Genomic DNA, 21,536 nt, shown 5'->3' on the forward strand with positions numbered 1-21,536 from the left:
TGTATGTAGTATTACAGAAAAATGTTCATTAATTGTTTTACATTGAATATTTGCACCCATTCTCTAATTACAAATCATCAGAAGTCATTACTTAAAACGGGAGGTAGTCAATAATAATGTTGATACTCAATCATTGGTCATCCCAATACAGTCATCATTTCTCAGTTACAAAGCATTATTAATTAGTAGCATTCATTAATTAATCATTTGTCATTTCAATATAGTAATAATCAGTAGCCTTCTTTTCCTAGTTACAAAGCATTATTAAATAATCGCATTCTTTTCCCAGTTACAAAGCATAATGAATAGCATTCAGTTTCTACTTACAAAGCATAATTAGTAGTTCTTTCTAGTTACAAAGCATTGGTCATCTCTATACAGTAATTAGTAGTATTTTCCTAGTTACAAAGCATTATTAGTAGTTCTTTCTAGTTACAAAGCATTGGTCATCTCTATACAGTAATTAGTAGTATTTTCCTAGTTACAAAGCATTATTAGTAGTTCTTTCTAGTTACAAAGCATTGGTCATCTCTATACAGTAATTAGTAGTATTTTCCTAGTTACAAAGCATTATTAGTAATTCTTTCTAGTTACAAAGCTTTGGTCAGTAATTAGTAGAATTCATTTTTCAGGTGACATATTATTCATAGCTGATCAGCATTATTTAGAACTCTCTTAAACTGGTATCATTATTTGGGACTGGTAATACATTTTATGTTAGCAATGCATTGCGTTGGGTAATTATAAGGGAAAGCAAGAGAGAAAAAATTTGCTTCTGGGTTGTTGGTGTAAATGAAAATGTGAAACGTCATTCGTCATAAGTCAGCTGTAGCAAGATTATGAAACAAGTAGAGTATATGTAATCACATTCATAGATGACATAGATTTAATGAACCACTGCTTATAGCACATTAATTTCATAAATAATTTCTCCTGCAAAAATATATAAAAAAATGGATTATTAAGCTGAAAGAAGAAGCGCATTTTATGCTGAAAAGTAGTGAACTTCGAATTAACAGGTAGTGAAATGTGTATAAAAATGTGTTCCATTGCTGTCCTTTCCAAAACCTTCTGTCATTATACTATGCAATATAACACCTGCTGTCAAAGCGAACTGCAACATATACTTAAATAACTACATAGCATAAATACCTAACTTCAACATTATCCTCATCTGTAAAGAAAAAACTTCATTATCCAGCACTTCATTACTTATATTATCATAACTCCATTATTATCATCACCAGTAAAGAAAAACTTCATTATCCATAGTAGCATATTCTTCATCATTATTCATCAGCATTCATTATCATCTGCAAAAAAAAATCACTTCATTACTCATTCCATAACTATTCCTTATCTCTAGCATATTTGATCACTAAAACTAAGATGTGTAGTTCTGTCTGACAGCCTGCATCAATCGCTTCGTATTCTGAAAGAAAAAATTAGTTAAGACTGCTATTCTACGATGTGTATTGTATATTCTTGTTAATGCTTGTTAATTCTGATCCATTTACTCTTCCTCATAAGATTTTTGCATCTTCTTTCGTTTATTCCGTAGGTGAAATTCCCATTTCTGTTTAATTTATTTCCTTTACACGTTATTTCTTTCTGAAAATGACGAACAAAGATTAATGTCTTGCATTTAAATCATATATTCACTAAATAATGACTGGTTTATGGTAACATAATTAAGCATACAGCATAACATGACAGAAACCGTAATATGTGAAAGACATTGACAGTGTTCAGATGCAAAATTGTACACAGAATATCACAATGCAGCAGCAAAAAAAAAAAAAAAAAAAAAAAAAATGTAAAACAATCATGATGTTGAGATATCATAGGGCAAAAAATGTCAAAGTCAACTGGTGTTTGCTATATCTTAACCATTTCATAGTGCATACAAACAAAACATGAAAACAATCGTACATACATTAAAAAAATGGAAAATGTGCACGGTCTGATGTGTAACGACAAGAGGAGCGACCTGCTAACCTAACCCTGCCGGGCACTTGCCAAGAAAAAAAAACGATAATCATCAATAAGTAGTCACATAAATATAATTGCAGAAATAGTCATAAAATGTGTAAATGGCATCATAGCATGTTAAATCATAAAGTGTCTTCATTCAATAAAGGGTTTAATGTTAAAGACATGGTGGTTGTCTTGACTTTTTCTGGTTCTCAGAGTTTCGACAGGTACTACATTGGGGTGAGGATTGCTGCGAATCCGATATGGTTCTGCGTATAGAAGTTCAAATTTACTGCACTTACCTTTTATTCTGCTGGATAAATAGTGTGTACGTACTAATATCTTCTGTCCAATGTGAAAGTCTCGGCGTGTACAAACCTGTTTTTGCTGTCTTCTCCGGCGCTCGGCGGCACGTTTGATGTTGTTCAGCGCAATGACAATTATTGTCAGAAATTACTTTCATCACATGCCCTCCATGAAATAAAAAATGTTTTACAAATGCTTTCGAAACAGTTTTAGCAGTAGCTTTGCGTAACGGAGTGAAAGTAACAAATTTTGAAGTGAGTTCAACAGCGACAAAGATGTAGCAAAAACCACTATTGGTTCTGGGAATTGGACCAAAAATGTCTACAGCGGCCATGTGTCTTAATTTAACAGGTACAATGGGATATAATGGAGGAATATGTGAAGTCGTGTCTGATTTAGCTTTCTGGCAAATTTTACATGACGCTAAAACTCGTCGTATACGTTTTTCCATGTTGGTAAAATAACAGTTCTGTCTCAGTATAAGAAAACATTTTCTTGCTCCGTAATGTGCGTAACTTAAATGAGTATACCATATTAATTTGTTAACCAGTTCGTCAGGAATGCATAATAACCAATTGTTGCTGTCAGGATGAGAGCGGCGAAATAGAATGTCATTGCGTGCAGTGTAGTGGTTTCTAATCATAACATTATTCTTATCTTGCCAAAGGTGTTTAATTTCTTTCCACACGTTGTCTTTATTTTGCTCTTTTGCTATGTCCTGTAATGACGATGAAATAAAATTTTCAAATGCAACTTGTTGGATGTACATTACGCTGAAATTTGCTTTGCAGAAGTTGGTTGCGATGTCTTGCTGATTGTTGCTGAGAGAACGGGATAGTGCGTCTGCTATAACATTTTGTGTGCCGGGAATGTGAACAATTGTGAAATTAAATTCCTGTAAATAAAGCTTCCATCTACTTAGTCTGTCGTGTGAAAATTTAGCCGAAAGTAAGAATTGTATCGCTCTGTGGTCTGTGTAAACGGTGGTATGTCTGCCATAAAGAAAGTGCCTGAATCTCGTAAAAGCCCAAACAACACATAACGTTTCCAGTTCTGTAACAGAATAATTGCGTTCAGCAGGTGACAGAATGCGGCTTGCAAATGCGATGTTTTTAATTACTGTTGAGCCATCTTCTTCAATTTCCTGGAAAATATGTACGCCTAAAGCGGTGTTGGAACTGTCGATGGCAATGGAAAAATTTCTGGTAAGATCTGGGTGCGATAAAAGTGGTGCATTCAACAAAGCATGTTACAGGTTCATGAATTCAGAATGTGCTTGTTTATCCCAGGACCAAATACTGTTTTTACCTGTTAATTGGCATAATCTAGGTGTTTCTAAAGCAGAGTGATGAATAAATTTACGAAAAAAGTTAATTAAGCCCAAAAAACTGCGTAGTTGTTTCTTCGTCGTAGGAACAGTAATGTCACGTAGAGCTTGAAGTTTTTCCGGATCAGGCGCAATGCCATCTGCTGAAATTACGTGCCCAAGAAATTTTATAGAAGTTTTGCCAAAGTGCGATTTACTGAGGTTAACTGTGAGTCCTTGTGCATGAAAATTTTGCAACAGTCGTTCTAAAATCACATTGTGTTCAGACCAGTTAGCTTCTGCGATAAGAATGTCATCTACGTATGTCGTAATTCTGTCTTTAAGTTCTGTCGGAAGTATTGTGTTCAAACCGCGAATAAAAGCTGCAGAAAAAATAGTTAATCCGAACGGTAATTTGTAAAATTTATAACAGTCACCAAAACAGAGAAAAGCTGTATACTTTCTGCAATTCGGATGAAGCTGAATTTGCCAAAATCCCGATTTCAAATCTAGTGTGGAATAAATAGCCGTACCATGAAATTTCTGTAGTAGCTCTTCTAGTGTCTGTGGTTGATCTGATTCATTAATCATGTCATTGATGTGACGTGAATCAAGTACGAGGCGAAGTGAGCCATCTTTTTTCTTAACAATATGTAGCGGGTTTATGTACGGACTAACTGCCGGTTCTATAATTCCTTGGTCGAGCATATCCTGCAACTCTTTCTTAACCTGTTCTCTATGAATATACGGAATGGGATAATGCTTGGCTTTAAATGTGTCGTGCTGTTTGACTTGAAATTCATACATAAAGCCGGACATAGTACCAGGAATGTTGTCAAAAACTGGAGCTTGCTGTAAAAGAATTTTGTGTAGTTGCGTGCGTTCGTCGTCTGTATTTGCACTGCTTTGTTTAACTTTGTCAGAAATCATCTGTATTACGTCGTAGTCGGCTTCATCTGGAGTATTATAGTTATGCACATACGTATCTGTGAACAATGTGGAGTTACAGTCTATGTTACGCGTTGCGGAAATGACCTCTGTGCGGTTAATTGTTTGTTCTTCCGCAGATAGTGAATGCTGAAATTCTAAAGCAAGTTGTACATTTTCATCCTTCAACATTAAATAGTAATTCTGAAAATCAACCACTGCGTCGTCTTGTACGAGAAAATTGGTACCTAAAATAGTGAAAAGTATGACCTGCAATACAAAATGATAAATGTGTCTGTAATTTAACGTCTACTCCTTTACTTGATACTGCTCCTTTCACTTTCGTTTTGCCTAATGGTAATGTAGGATGGGTATTCTCTTTGTTACACTCGTTGAAAGTTTCTTCATTTATAACTGACATAGGTGATCCGGAATCGATTACTGCTGAAAATTTCGATGAACCAATTTTAATTTCGATGACAGGATGTGAAATAATTTTCTGAACAACTGGTCTTTTCTGCAAGAGAGTGTCTCTGATGTCGTCAAAAGTAATTACATTTTCGTGAACAACATTCTGCGTGTCTAAAGTAGTGCTTGTGTTACTGGAAGATGCGACCTGTACAGTATCTAGTCAGATTCTATCTGATGTGGTATTATTATCAGGAGGATTCTGTGGCATTTCCACTATTTGAACTGTTCTGTTACTTCTTCCAGACGTGTTACGCTCTGGATGATACCTACTGTCGGGTTCATTCATGAGAATATGTTGTTGCTGATCATTTTGCTGCTGGTAGGACCGACTGTTATTAAACGTATGTTGGTAATTATGCTCATTATTTTTACGTCTGTCGTGATAGTCATTCCTATACGGTGCATTGCGATAGGAATTGAAATATTGTGTTTTCTGCACGTAATTATTTCCTTGCCGGCGTGCGTTACTATTTGTTGCAGTTGGGACTATATGTGCACGCGGCGAAACATTAAAGCTTGGCTGACCTTGTGCATAACATTGTTGGTTAGGTATGCTAACCGACTGGTTTTGATGTTGTTGCGGAGAAAAACGTCTATTGTTAACAAAATGTGGTTCCTGTTGCTGAAAATTTTGACGATATTGATAATTAAAATCTTGTCTGTTATTAAAGTTCTGTTGGTTGTCATCCCTAAAGCGTCTATTACCTTTACTACTGAAATTACGTGACTGATCGTAATTACTGTAAGTTTTTTGGCCTTGGTTATTATGTGAAAAATTTCTGTTTACAAAGGAATAATCAGATTGCTGTACTTCCAAAAGCTGTAACAGATCTCTGAATGCCGAAATGTTTTCTTTTTGCTGACCCGTTAGAAGTGACACTCTTAATGACCGTGGTAATTTAGAAATGCATAATTGTATAAGTGCAGATTCACTGTATGGTTCACTTAGGTACTGGTTTTGTTGCACCATGTGCTCAAAAAATTGCGTGACACTGGGAAAATTTGGGTTCTCATAATTTGGTAAACTAATTAGTTGATCTTTAATTCCGCGCTGTGTCGTCTTCGACCAATACGCTGACAGAAAAGCCTTCTGAAACTCTTCTACCGAGTAACATTGTCTCGCGATCGGTCTCATTCGAGTTGCCGGTTCGCCTTCCAAAAAACTGCAAATAAATTCAAGTTTGTGTGTTACGGGCCAAGTCGGTGGAAATGCAAAGCTGAATTGTTGTATCCAATCCAGTGGGTGAATCTGTGCTCTGTCATTTTTAAACACTTTAAATTTTCTCACTGACAGAAAATGTTTGTAATCGAAATTATCGTCTCTGTATGATGGAACAGGTTCAGTATTGTAAGAGAATCTATTTGTCTGCGTCTGTTCGGAATCTAAGTTGTGTACTCTCTGTAGATTACCTAAATTATACACGCTGCGTGAGTCTGACAAATGTTCGCAAAGTGGCGCCTGCTGTGATGTGTTATTAACTGAAATATTTTTTATCTCTGCTACCTCTTGCTGTAAACTAGACAATTTTCTATGCAATGTGTTATCAGACGAATCGATCTCATTGATTGTTTGTTTTAGATTTTGTAATTCAGGTGTTTGGTTAAACAAAATCGGTGCAGTATCGTCTAATTTGCTGTCATTATTACTTTCAATAATATCAATACGACTGGCCAATTCATCACATTTTTCAGTCAGTATTTTCACCTGATCATCGGTTTTAGTGTCAGAGGTGTTAATCTGTTTTTGCATTTTACGTGTGGTTTCGTTCAGTTTTTTAACGTCAGCTTTGATGTCATCGGAATCCTGTGTTAGTTGTAATTGTTCGAGTCTGTCTGTCACTGTCTGAAAGTCTGTTGTGTATGTGTCTGTTTTCGATTTAAGATCGGAAATTTCGTCACGTAATTCTGTGTTCGACTGTTCGATGGTATTAATTTCGTCGGACACTGAAGCAATATTGTCGTCTACGTATGTTTTTGCTTTCGCAAACATTTTACGTTTGTCTTCTTGTCTCTGTGCAGTGATTGTTTCCATTACTTGACGTTTCACTTTATTTTGATCCTGAATAAATTTGCGGAAACGCGTATCACTGTTTTGTATGTGAAGATTAAAACGTTCGTCAATTTGAGTGTTCTGTTGGTCGAATTTCGCGTCAATCTTTTCATCCATTGTGCGCGAAAGTTCTGCTGTCATTGCTTTAAACTCGTCGCGTAATTGTGTAGCCTTTTCAGAGCATTGTTTACCGACTGCGCTAATTTCTTCTCTAAGTGTTTCTGTTGTAACTGTTTGCATATCCCTTAATTCTTGAGCAACAGATCTAATTTCTTCGCTACTTTTCTTTGAACAAGCCTCAATTTCCTCGCGTAACTGTTCCTTAGTATCATGACATTGTGTGGCAACGGCTCTAATTTGTTCACTAAGCTGTCTGGAATTGTTGTCTAATTTTTCATTTAACTGTCTGGAATTGTTGTCTTGTTTTTCATTAAGTTGTTTAAAATCTTTACTAAATTGTTGTTTGAGATCTTCACTAAGTTGTTTATTCGTTTGTAGCAACAATGCCATAATTTGATCCAAAGTAACATTACCTACTCTATTATCTGTGCTGTTTGATTGCGTACCTGCAATTGTCACGTTTTGTGTGACCATTTGATCATTCTGCAATTTACAAAAAGTTTTGCCAGTCGAATGTACACTGTCAGTCACTATTTCGGAATTAAATAAATCCGTCCTACTTTGAGTATCCTGTTCATTTTCATTAGAAAAATTTGTCTGTACGTTACTTAAGTTTTCCAAACCGGGCGTGTTAAGCTGGGCAGCGCTCATTACAATAGAGCGCCCCGCATCATTGATTGTCGTCAAATCAACAGAGGACATAACCGAGTTCGTTTGTTCATCATTAAGACAAAAATCATCATTAGTGGTTGGAACGCACTGATTGTCAGTGAATGCAGGATTGTCATCATTACACTGCGTGTCACAAGTACTATCAGTGAAGTTGTTTAAGTCGGTAATTTCATTCATAATACCTCGCGATACACTATTCACAGTCTTTCGCGGCATTTTTACAGTAGTCACAATTATTCACAAATGAAATAAGCACAATGCAAAAAGCAACAAACACAAATACAACAGAGCAACGAATTGCCGATGATCTGAGGAAAGAAAGTCATAAAATTAGTAAAAGCGTTGCGCCAAATGCTAATTATATTAAGTAAATAAGAGCAGATATGACTACTTTTCAGAAGATTCTCAAAGAAATACGATCCTGGACCGGATGTCGCCAAGTGTAACCTTCCCGCAAAAATGAATGAAAATATTTAAAATGTGAATGTTCATTCTGCTAAGTGTAATCTTCCCGTAATTATTATTAAATGATATGAATTGAATGAAAATGCAAATAGAGCCAAATGTTATCTTCCCACAGTAATAAAACTCAATGATAGTAAAAATGTGCAAAAATGTTAAGTCTCCACAAAATTAACGTTAAGATCAACCTGATAAATTGATTCTGGGAGGAAAAGCAAAGGAAATATTGTTTCAATTGTAATGATTATTTTCTTAAAAAGATTGTTTTGAGAACAAAATTATTATTGGGGCAATTCTTGAACAAATGAATTACAGTTAACATACATTACATTATCAGTTGTGCGCAATGCTGCTTCATTACCTTATTTAAAATATATACCTCATCCTGAACCTTGACCAGAGACCCATGTCGACGCCCGCCGACTCCTCACACACAACTCCGACTGTCTCGCGCGCGCTACTAGCACGAACGAACTACATGCTCTCGCGACTCGCTACGTACAACAACTGCCTCGCAACAGAACTGAACTCTCGCGCGGTCAAGCGCAGACTAGCAACGATAAATAACTCTCTGGTCAGAGATTCTGTCATGCCTCGCCATCGCTGCTACTGAATACATACGTGTTTCAATGTATCACTCTAGTAAAAATGACAGCTCCTCCCAAGTACTGCCTTTTTATCCCTTTTGCACGGTATACTAACGCCATCTGTTTATGTGCATATCGCTATCTAACTGCGTCTGTCACCTCACTGTATATCTACAATGATTGTGTCATTCCAAATTCAGTGTTAAGCAGGTTGAGAATTCCCTTCCACTACACACTGTCTCCCTTAGCTTCGTCTGTCGTAAATTCCTCTCATAGACGCCTTTTTCTTTCTGTTCCAGTTTAAAAAATCTTCCATATTTTCCTTCGTTTTGCCTAGAAAGACAGTGTCACAAACGTTCTGCATTTTATTCTGTTTCTCCTGCACCGCTATTCTTTTCTCCGAAATTTACTTTCACTTTGCAAACCATGAGTATACGCCGCAACCATGCCTTACACGATTGTTAACACGTGCACATCTTTCTTCATTTTCCAGTATTATTACATCCACTTTTTATCTGTGGTTTAGACCATTGGTCTGCCACTCTACATAGCCTTATTCGTGTCGTGATAGTAAACATCTTACTTCATCTTACACAGAATGGTAAATTGATAGTGGCCGGGCCAAATATCTCACGAAATAAGCATCAAACGAAAAAACTATGAAGAACGAAACTTGTCTAGCTTGAAGGTGGAAACCAGATGGCGCTATGGTTGGCCCGCTAGATGGCGCTGCCATTGGTCAAACGGATATCAACTGCGTTTTTTTAAATAGAAACCCCAGTTTATTATTAAATATTCGTCTAGTACGTAAAGAAATATGAATGTTTTAGTTGGACCACTTTTTTCGCTTTGTGATAGATGGCGTTGTAACAGTCACAAACATATGGCTCACAATTTTAGACGAACAGTTGGTAACAGGTAGGTTTTTTTAAATTAAAATACAGAAGGTAGGTACGTTTGAACATTTTATTTCGGTTGCTCCAATGTGATACATGTACTTTTGTGAACTTATCATTTCTGAGAACGTATGCTGTTCCTGCGTGATTACCTGTAAATACCACAATAATGCAATAAATGCTACAAATAATGTCCTTCAACCTCAATGCATTTGGAAATACGTGTAACGACATTCCTCTCAATAGCGAGTATCTCGCCTTCCGTGTGTTTTAGCTGCTGTCGCGGCTAATCCGCACATCAGTAGCTGACAAATTGCGTGAGAATCGGGAATCTCAAAAACGTCGGTGTTGAGAACGCTCCGTCAACATCGATTGCACCCGTACCATATTTCTATACACCAGGAATTGCATGGCGGCGACTTTGAACGTCGTGTACAGTTCTGCCACTGGGCACAAGAGAAATTACGGGACGATGACAGATATTTTGCACGCGTTCTATTTAGCGACGAAGCGTCATTCACCAACAGCGGTAACGTAAACCGGCATAATATGAACTATTGCGCAACGGAAAATCCACGACGGCTGCGACAAGTGGAACATCAGCGACTTTGGCGGGTTAATGTATGGTGCGGCATTATGGGGGGAAGGATAATTGGCCCCCATTTTATCGATGGCAATCTAGATGGTGAAATGTATGCTGATTTCCTACGTAATGTTCTACCAATGTTACTACAAGACGTTTCACTGCATGACAGATTGGCGATGTATTTTCAACATGATGGATGTCCAGCGTATAGCTCGCGTGGGGTTGAAGCGCTATTGAATAGCGTATATCATGACAGGTGGATTGGTTGTCGAAGCACCATACCATGGCCCACACGTTCACCGGATCTAACGTCCCCGGATTTCTTTCTGTGGGGAAGTTGAAGGAATTTGCTATCGTGATCCATCGACTACGCCTGACAACATGCGTCAGCGCATTGTCAATGCATGTGCGAACATTACGGAAGGCGAACTACTCGCTGTTGAGAGGAATGTCGTTGCACGTATAGCCAAATGCATTGAGGTTGACGGACGTCATATTGACCATTTATTGCATTAATGTGGTATTTACAGGTAATCACGCTGTAGGTATGATAAGTTCACAAAGGTACATGTATCACATTGGAACAACCGAAATAAAATGTTCAAACGTACCTACGTTCTGTATTTTAATTTAAAAAAACCTACCTGTTACCAACTGTTCGTCTAAAATTGTGAGCCATATGTTTGTGACTATTACAGCGCCATCTATCACAAAGCGAAAAAAGTGGTCCAACTCAAACATTCATATTTCTTTACGTACTACACGAATATATGTAAAAAAATGGGGGTCCCTATTTAGAAAAAAACCAAGTTGATATCCGGTTGACCTATGGCAGCACCGTCTAGCGGGCCAACCATAGCGCCATCTCGTTTCCCCCTTCAAGCTAGACAAGTTTCGTTCTTTGTAGTTTTTTCGTTTGATGCTTATTTCGTGAGATATTTGTCCCGGTCACGATCTATGGACCACCCTGTACTGCCGAATAATTTATGTAGATGTATAATTATCGAGAATGTAATTTTTGTTCTTCCTTTCAGTCATAATAGCCTCTATGGCATTCTTGTTGTCACTGATAATGTCTTCTGTGGGACATTTCCCATCTCTAAAATTTACTCATTTTCGACCAATAGCACGATAAATTTTCCTTCTGCTGGTGTACTCAGTAATTACAATCTAAACATCTCAAGACTGACAGTCCTATATTTTCCACATTCATTCGGTCTGTAAATCTAATGACAAGTGAATTTTTCCCCATGACAACGAATAGTCAATTAGTCTCTCATTTATAAGGTCCTGCCAAGTGAATTAAAACATTATGAGAATAAACGCAGTAGCACCATTTGGTATGTTTTAATCCTCTTCATAATCGAGAGGGAATACAGGAAAACTCTACGCACAACTTGAGCCGCGGTGCCATAGTGGATTCTTATGTCTGGCGCAACTGGCTCAGGTGAGTATCGATTATCCCTCTTGTGGCCCCACAGTCAATATCTATGAGGAATAGTTGGTATCTGTGGGTTGTGTCCTTAGAAGTTCTTTGCTTGCCGATATATATACGTGCTTCGCGGGCCAGGGAAGGAGGCACCAAGTCTGCTGATTGGCGGTAGCGTCGCGACAAGAGGTGGTCACAAGGTACGAGTGGCCGAAGCCACGAGCTGCGCAAGGAGGACCTGCGCAAAGCGAGGATACCGGAATACTTATTAGGGGTCAGTGTTGACTACAAGTAGAAGGCTGACATCCCGTCGGTTGGTTGGCAACATTCGTGTCGGACGACCGCTCGTGGCCTGGATGCCCTCTTCTACCTTGCTTTCATCGGCACCACTCACAAGGGAACCTCCCCATCGCACCCCCCTCAGATTTAGTTATAAGTTGGCAAAGTGGATAGGCCTTGAAAAACTGAACACAGATCAATCGAGAAAACAGGAAGAAGTTGTGTGGAACTATGAAAAATATTAGTAAAATATACAAACTGAGTAGTCCATGTGCAACATATGCAACATCAAGGAGTAAATGAGCTCAGGTGCGTCGTGTCCTGTGGTTAGCGTGAGTAGCTGCGGAGCGAGAGATCTTTGGTTCAAGTCCTGCCTCCACTGAAAATATTACTTTCTTTATTTTCGCAAAGTTATGATCCGTCCGTTCGTTCATCGACATCTCTGTTCATTGTAATAAGTTTAGTGTCTGTGTTTTGCAACCGCACCGCAAAACCGTGCGATTAGTAGACGAAAGGACGTGCCTCTCCAATGGGAACCGAAAACTTTTGATCGCAAGGTCATAGGTCAACCGATTACTCCACAGGAAAACACGTCTGATATATTCTATACGACACTGGTGACGGCATGTGCGGCGCATGACAGGAATATGTTGTCGACCCATCTAACTTGTACACTTAGCGAATGGGTAAAAAGATTCTTCTACCTTGCCCGATTTAGGTTTTCTTGTGGATGTGATAATCACTCCCAAAAAAGTGACGAAAACATAAGAGTTTGTCACATAAACTGAAAATAAAAAATTAAACTTTTCACTAGAAGGAAGACTTGAACCTAGGACCTCCCGTTCCGTAGCTGCTCTCGCTAACCACGGGACCACAGCACTCCTTGACTCCCATTGTCCTTGATGTTGCTATCTTCGCATGGACTACTCAGTTTGTATATTTTACTAATTTTTTTCATAGTTCCACACAACTTCTTCCTGTTTTCTCGATTGATCTGTGTTCAGTTTTTCAAGGCCTATCCACTGTGCCAACTTATAACTAAATCTGAGGGGGGTGCGATGGGGAGGTTCCCTTGTCAGTAACCGCTGCGACGCACCGTAGATCCATGGAACTGCTTGCTGATAAAGGGGAGCAACATTCTATAACCCTCGTAATGATTTGTTTCGTTGTCTACCTGCCCTCATTATTTTCTTGTTTGTACCCGACCCTCAGAGTTTTACTCAGTCGGCTCCTTGTCGTAAATATAGGCAGTAGTATTGTACTAAGACACTAGTTGCCGTTTGAAAAGTTGTCCCGCTACTATATTGCCTTTCCTCTCTGGTTTTTACCAGATCATTAATGTTTTAATTAATCAGCCCTTGGTCGTGAATACAGCAGGAACAATTGTAATAACGCACAGCTTGCCGTTAAACAAAAGAGGGACCTTGTGGTTATATTTAGCAGTTAACCGGTTCAGTTCTTTGATTTAATTGCATTTCTCAGTCATTAGTTATAATCTGAACAACCTGTTGTACTAAGCTGTTCGTTTCTGTGTTTGAAAGACCGAATCATCATTAGTGTATTTTAGTTGGAGCTTGTGGTTCCACGGAGTGAGTTCTCTTGTAATAATTGTTAACAAGTAATCTTTTAAGACGTCCCTTCAGAGCGGTCTTAATAAATGACAACCTGTTTAACTGTGAAATTATTGACAGCCAACTGTCACCAGGGCTTTAGCCAAAATAAAGCTGTCTGAAGAGACGGATTGGGATCCAGTCGGACCTTGGTTGCCGATTGAAATTAAGAGGTTGTTTGCTTTGAAGTAAGCGTTGTTATTGTCATATTCTTCGCCAATGTGTTTAACCTTTAAGCACAGCTGCGTATCTTAACCCCGAACCTTTCGACACACAGCGTTCAAAATAGAAATTAAGTCATCTGTTTTCAGTAACTGAATCCCTCTTGTCATCAATGGCGCTTATATAGTTTTCATGTGTTGCACAAGGGCATTTAGTAAGACAGACTGTGTCCAGCGCGGTAGCAAACACCGCTGTTTCACCAGATAGCGGGCGGGGTGTAGGTCCGGCCGTCTTTTAATCATTGTCATAGTGTTTGCTGTTTGCAATACAGTACTTCAGATTCCCTTTGCGAAGATTAAAAGCTTAATCAACTTAAGGTTTAAGGTCAAAAGAATTTTGTGAATTTGTTCATTTGTTAAAGAAAATTTTATGGTTAAATGCTTCTATTATCTGTAAAACACAGTTTATGTTGTTAAATAAAAATGTTGTGTGAAAAGAATGTTATATTAGTAGGTCCTCCTTCCCACGTTTTCCTTAATTCGAGTAAGTACCACGTATCACATCTGATGACACTTCCCTTCAACTCATGAAACAACTGCTTACAGAACGTGTAACGGTATGAACTGCACCTGCGTTCTGTGCTATATGTGGTAATATTCGCCGGCCGGAGTGGCCGTGCGGTTCTAGGCGCTACAGTCTGGAACCGAGCGACCGCTACGGTCGCAGCTTCGAATCCTGCCTCGGGCATGGATGTGTGTGATGTCCTTAGGTTAGTTAGGTTTAATTAGTTCTACGTTCTAGGCGACTGATGACCTCAGAAGTTAAGTCGCATAGTGCTCAGAGCCATTTGAACCACTTTTTTGGTAATATTCATTTGTGACGTAATTAATTTGTACAATTAATCTGTTTGGAAAGAGTTTCTAAAACGATTCCTTCCAGATACTGATAAAGAGCAAAGCGGAATGGCCACCCAGCTAGGCAGCCACCGTACTTTTATTCTTGGATAGAGTATTTCAAGTTTCAGAGTGGTTCCTTGGACTTTTCTGAACATTCTTGCAACACTTAGGTCAGACCAAAAGAGAATATCGAACACGTAGAAAACTTCCGTGCAGGTGGTGTATGTTCGAGATCACTAAGCGAGGAAATGAATTAGTGAAGAACCCCAAGTTAGGAAGTTGATAACAGTGACCTAGACATGAGTTGTAAACTTACTTTGGAATTTTAAAGAACTTATGTTGTGTATGAGGTTGAATCATTACAAATGACACAAAGGCAACACATCCGATGCACCATATGTATAAATGGAGCATTTAGTGTGTTTCACACAAAGCGGAAGTACACTGAGGTGACAAAAGTCATGGAATAGTGATATGCACGTATAGAGATGGCGGTAGTACAGCGTCCACAAGGTAAAAAAGGGTAGTGCATTGGTGGAACTGATATTTGTACTTAGGTGATTCATGTGAAAGGTTTTCTGGCGTGATGCCCGCACGACGGAAACTAACCCCAACTATGAGCAAAGAGTGGTAGTTGGAGCTAGACACGTGTAGCATTCCATTCCAGCCTTCCCTCTCCCCCCTCCCTCCCCCAGGGAGCCCACTACTCTTTGGTGAGTACGTGCTTGGCTACCACGGGACCACAGACTTAGCAGCGCTACTTCTCTTTCCGTGCTGCATGTCTGACCTCCTTCTATTCTTTTCCCTTCCCTCAGGGGCTGAGTCGTATGCCTTCTTCGGGAACGCTTAGTTCTTGTTAAAAATGTGTATGGATTCGTCCTGTCCACTAATCTTCCCATATCTGTCCTTCTTTATCTTACCTATCGTCCAGTTTGGTGTTTTATTTTTCTTCTTCTTCCTGCATGTGCGTTCCTGAAGGCCGGTCCGCGCGTTTGACCCGTGTAAGGCGACTGGGTAACTCGCCATTCTCAGCCGCCGGTTGACATATAGCAAAGGACAGACACAGGGAGGAGTGACTGCCTTAACTGGTATCTTCCTCTATGCCGACTGGTCCCTCTGTCTGGAGTCCCGGACAATCACTTGAGGCGAATGAGCTGCACCCTGATACCTCGTGGGGTCACACACGGAAAATGATCAGTATTTCACGGCGGATAATCCATTTGTCATTCGGAAGCGTGTAGATGCCACTGGCAGTCCTGTGAAGTGCTGCTCTCGGATGCGTAATTGGACCTTGCTTTTGGAGACGGATAGTGCTCTTCAAGCACAGAAGCTGCTTAATACAACAGCTGTCCTCTTAAAGTAGAGGCCCACCGTACTCCGAATTCCTCCCGAGGTGTAATATCAGCTTCTTGCTGAGCGTTCTGAGACTGAAATAACAACCTATCTCACTGACCAGGGAGTAACTGCAGTTCACTGCATCATGGAAAGGGTTGATTAAGAATTAATGCGAATCCGCAATCTATTCAAAATGATTCAAATGGCTCTGAGCACTATGGGACTCAACTGCTGAGGTCATTGGTCCCCTAGAACTTAGAACTAGTTAAACCTAACTAACCTAAGGACATCACAAACATCCATGCCCGAGGCAGGATTCGAACCTGCGACCGTAGCGGTCTTGCGGTTCCAGACTGCAGCGCCTTTAAACGCACGGCCACTTCGGCCGGCCGCAATCTATTCCTCAGATCTGAACAAGTGGTACTTCGATCAAAAATTAAGGCTGGCTACGAAGCTATTACTGTCAGACCATATACCTCGAAACCCATGCATTGCTGTGAATGTCAACGCTACAACCACACTCTTAACTTTTGTGAAAATGCTATCAAATGCGTAACCTGCGGCAGGAACACTCCGTCCCCTTACTGTATCAATTGCAAACTTGAAGATGCTGCTTCCTTCAATGACTGTCTAATCTACCTCACTGAGAGAGGCGTTCAGGATATCTGGGTGAAGGAAAATGTACCTTCTCACATTGCTTGGAAAATTTTGGCTAGCTGCAAAAATTGTACACTACTCATTTTTTTAAAAAAATTATTATGGGACTTAACTTCTAAGGTCATCAGTCCCTAAGCTTACACACTACTTAACCTAAATTATCCTAAGGACAAACACACACACTCCCATGCCCGACGAAGGGCTCGAACCTCCGCCGGAACCAGCCGCACGGTCCATGAGTGCAGCGCCCGATCCCGCTCGGCTAATACCGCTACTCTCTGGCAGTTATAGTACAGTTCTCCTAGCTCACTCATTTGTTACATAGTTTAATTCTTAATTTCTTTGCGTGTTTTTGGTACTTGCATTGTTTAATTCATAAATTTCGGACGTATTATAGTATTTGAGAGTTGTAGCATCGCGTTTTAGTACCTGAATAGTGTAAATTCGCGTAATCTCCTTCCGCCGCCGAGCAGTGTCAGCAGTGCGCAAGTAGCTGCATTACTGCATTTACTAGGCAATCTTGTATTTTAATAACCGTTTAAATTTTGTTGATTTGTTTGCGCTCTCTGTAGATTAGTTCAGTCGGTCTTTGCAAAACAGTTTTTAGCATGGATAGGGACTGCAACTGCTGTGTTCGGATGCAGGCTGAGTTGGCATCTCTTCGCTCCCAGCTTCAGGCAGTGTTGACTTCGGTCACACAGCTTGAGGCTGTTGCCAATGGGCATCACTGTGGGGGTCCGGATGGGGGTTTGTCGGGGACGGCCAGCTCGTCCCACGCATCCCCTGATCGGACTAAGACTGTGGTTGCCCGGGATACTGCCCGCATTGAGGCTGATCCCTCACCTGTGGTAGAGTGGGAGGTCGTCTCAAGGTGTGGCAGGGGGCGAAAGACATTCCGGAGGGCTGAACGGAAAGCCTCTCCAGTTTGTCTGACGAACCGGTTTCAGGCTCTGTCTCAGGCTGATACTGATCTTCGGCCTCACATGGCTGCTTGTCCTGTTCCAGAGGTTGCCCTCAGTCTGCAAGATCCGGGCAGTCGCAAAGGGTGGGCTTACTGGTAGTTGGGAGCTCCAACGTCAGGCGCGTAATGGGGCCCCTTAGGGAAATGGCAGCAAGAGAGGGGAAGAAAACCAATGTGCACTCCGTGTGCATACCGGGGGGAGTCATTCCAGATGTGGAAAGGGTCCTTCCGGATGCCATGAAGGGAACAGGGTGCACCCATCTGCAGGTGGTCGCTCATGTCGGCACCAATGATGTGTGTCGCTATGGATCGGAGGAAATCCTCTCTGGCTTCCGGCGGCTATCTGATTTGGTGAAGACTGCCAGTCTCGCTAGCGGGATGAAAGCAGAGCTCACCATCTGCAGCATCGTCGACAGGACTGACTGCGGACCTTTGGTACAGAGCCGAGTGGAGGGTCTGAATCACAGGCTGAGACGGTTCTGCGACCGTGTGGGCTGCAGATTCCTCGACTTGCGCCATAGGGTGGTGGGGTTTCTGGTTCCGCTGGATAGGTCAGGAGTCCACTACACGCAACAAGCGGCTACACGGGTAGCAGGGGTTGTGTGGCGTGGGCTGGGCGGTTTTTTAGGTTAGATGGCCTTGGGCAAGTACAGAAAGGGCAACAGCCCCAATGGGTGCGGGGCAAAGGACATGCGGGGACCAAGCAGCAATCAGTATTGTAATTGTAAAGTGTCGAAGCTGCGTTGGTAAAGTACCGGAACTTCAAGCGCTGATAGAAAGCACCGAAGCTGAAATCGTTATAGGTACAGAAAGCTGGCTTAAGCCAGAGATAAATTCTGCCGAAATTTTTACAAAAGTACAGACGGTGTTTAGAAAGGATAGATTGCATGCAACCGGTGGTGGAGTGTTCGTCGCTGTTAGTAGTAGTTTATCCTGTAGTGAAGTAGAAGTGGATAGTTCCTGTGAATTATTATGGGTGGAGGTTACACTCAACAACCGAACTAGGTTAATAATTGGCTCCTTTTACCGACCTCCCGACTCAGCAGCATTAGTGGCACAACAACTGAGAGAAAATTTGGAATACATTTCACATAAATTTTCTCAGCATGTTATAGTCTTAGGTGGAGATTTCAATTTGCCAGATATAGACTGGGACACTCAGATGTTTGGGACGGGTGGTAGGGACAGAGCATCGAGTGACATTATACTGAGTGCACTATCCGAAAATTACCTCGAGCAATTAAACAGAGAACCGACTCGTGGAGATAACATCTTGGACCTACTGATAACAAACAGACCCGAACTTTTCGACTCTGTATGTATAGAACAGGGAATCAGTGATCATAAGGCCGTTGCAGCATCCCTGAATATGGAAGTTAATAGGAATATAAAAAATGGGAGGAAGGTTTATCTGTATAGCAAGAGTAATAGAAGGCAGATTTCAGACTACCTAACAGATCAAAACGAAAATTTCTGTTCCGACACTGACAATGTTGAGTGTTTATGGAAAAAGTTAAAGGCAATCGTAAAATGCGTTTTAGACAGGTACGTGCCGAGTAAAACTTTGAGGGACGGGAAAAACCCACCGTGGTACAACAACAAAGTTAGGAAACTACTGCGAAAGCTAAGAGAGCTCCACTCCAAGTTTAAACGCAGCCAAAACCTCTCAGACAAGCAGAAGCTAAACGATGTCAAAGTAAGCGTAAGGAGGGCTATGCGTGAAGTGTTCAGTGAATTCGAAAGTAAAATTCTATGTACCGACTTGACAGAAAATCCTAGGAAGTTCTGGTCTTAGTTAAATCAGTAAGTGGCTCGAAACAGCATATCCAGACACTACGGGATGATGATGGCATTGAAACAGAGGATGACACGCGTAAAGCTGAAATACTAAACACCTTTTTCCAAAGCTGTTTCACAGAGGAAGACCGCACTGCAGTTCCTTCTCTAAATCCTCACACAAACGAAAAAATGGCTGACATCGAAATAAGTGTCCAAGGAATAGAAAAGCAACTGGAATCACTCAATAGAGGAAAGTCCACTGGACCTGACGGGATACCAATTCGATTCTACACAGAGTATGCGAAAGAACGTGCCCCCCTTCTAACAGCCGTGTACCACAAGTCTCTAGAGGAACGGAGGGTTCCAAATGATTGGAAAAGAGCACAGATAGTCCCAGTCTTCAAGAAGGGTCGTCGAGCAGATGCGCAAAACTATAGACCTATATCTCTGACGTCGATACGTTGTAGAATTTTAGAACATGTTTTTTGCTCGAGTATCATGTCGTTTTTGGAAACCCAGAATATACTATGTAGGAATCAACATGGATTCCGGAAACAGCGATCGTGTGACACCCAACTCGCTTTATTTGTTCATGAGACCCAGAAAATATTTGATACAGTCTCCCAGGTAGATGCTATTTTTCTTGACTTCCGGAAGGCGTTCGATACAGTTCCACACTGTCGCCTGATAAACAAAGTAAGAGCCTACGGAATATCAGACCAGCTGTGTGGCTGGATTGAAGAATTTTTAGCAAACAGAACACAGCATGTTGTAATCAATGGAGAGACGTCTACAGACGTTAAAGTAACCTCTGGCGTGCCACAGGGGAGTGTTATGGGACCATTGCTTTTCACAATATGTATAAATGACCAAGTAGATAGTGTCGGAAGTTCCATGCGGCTTTTCGCGGATGATGCTGTAGTATACAGAGAAGTTGCAGCATTAGAAAACTGTAGCGAAATGCAGGAAGATCTGCAGCGGATAGGCACTTGGTGCAGGGAATGGCAACTGACCCTTAACTTAGACAAATGTAATGTATTGCGAATACATAGAAAGAAGGATCCTTTACTGTATGATTATATGATAGCGGAACAAACACTGGTAGCAGTTACTTCTGTAAAATATCTGGGAGTATGCATGCGGAACGATTTGAAGTGGAATGATCATATAAAATTAATTGTTGGTAAGGCGGGTACCAGGTTGAGATTCATTGGGAGAGTGCTTAGAAAATGTAGTCCATCAACAAAGGAGGTGGCTTACAAAACACTCGTTCGACCTATACTTGAGTATTGCTCATCAGTGTGGGATCCGTACCAGATCGGTCTGACGGAGGAGATAGAGAAGATCCAAAGAAGAGCGGCGCGTTTCGTCACAGGGTTATTTGGTAACTGTAATAGTGTTACGGAGATGTTTAATAAACTCAAGTGGCAGACTCTGCAAGAAAGGCGCTCTGCATCGCGGTGTAGCTTGCTCGCCAGGTTTCGAGAGGGTGTGTTTCTGGATGAGGTATCGAATATATTGCTTCCCCCTACTTATACCTCCCGAGGAGATCACGAATGTAAAATTAGAGGGATTAGAGCGCGCACGGAGGCTTTCAGGCTGTCGTTCTTCCCGCGAACCATACGCGACTGGAACAGGAAAGGGAGGTAATGACAGTGGCACGTAAAGTGCCCTCCGCCACACACCGTTGGGTGGCTTGCGAAGTATAAATGTAGATGTAGATGTAGATACCCCGATCTACCAAAGACATGGCTATGCAGGGAGGAGAGCTGCAGCCATTGCAGCAGCATCAGCAGCCTCGTTCCCTGGCACGCCGACATGACCAGGAATCCCCAGGAACAATACGTTGGCTCCCCCACAGTAAGCGAGTGGAGGCATTCTTGTATCCTTTGTACTAAAGGGTGGACTGATTACAGCACATGAGCGCTCTGAAGAGCAGTGAGAGAATCTGAGCTAATGACGCAATTGGGAAGCCCGTGTCGCCGGATCTAATGGGTGGCCTGATACAGGGCATAGAGCTCCGCGGTAAAAATACAGTACTGGTCAAAAGCCAATACTGGAAATCATCATC

This window comes from Schistocerca piceifrons, chromosome 4 (genome assembly GCF_021461385.2).
Source record: "Schistocerca piceifrons isolate TAMUIC-IGC-003096 chromosome 4, iqSchPice1.1, whole genome shotgun sequence".
Classification (NCBI taxonomy): Eukaryota; Metazoa; Arthropoda; class Insecta; order Orthoptera; family Acrididae; genus Schistocerca; species Schistocerca piceifrons.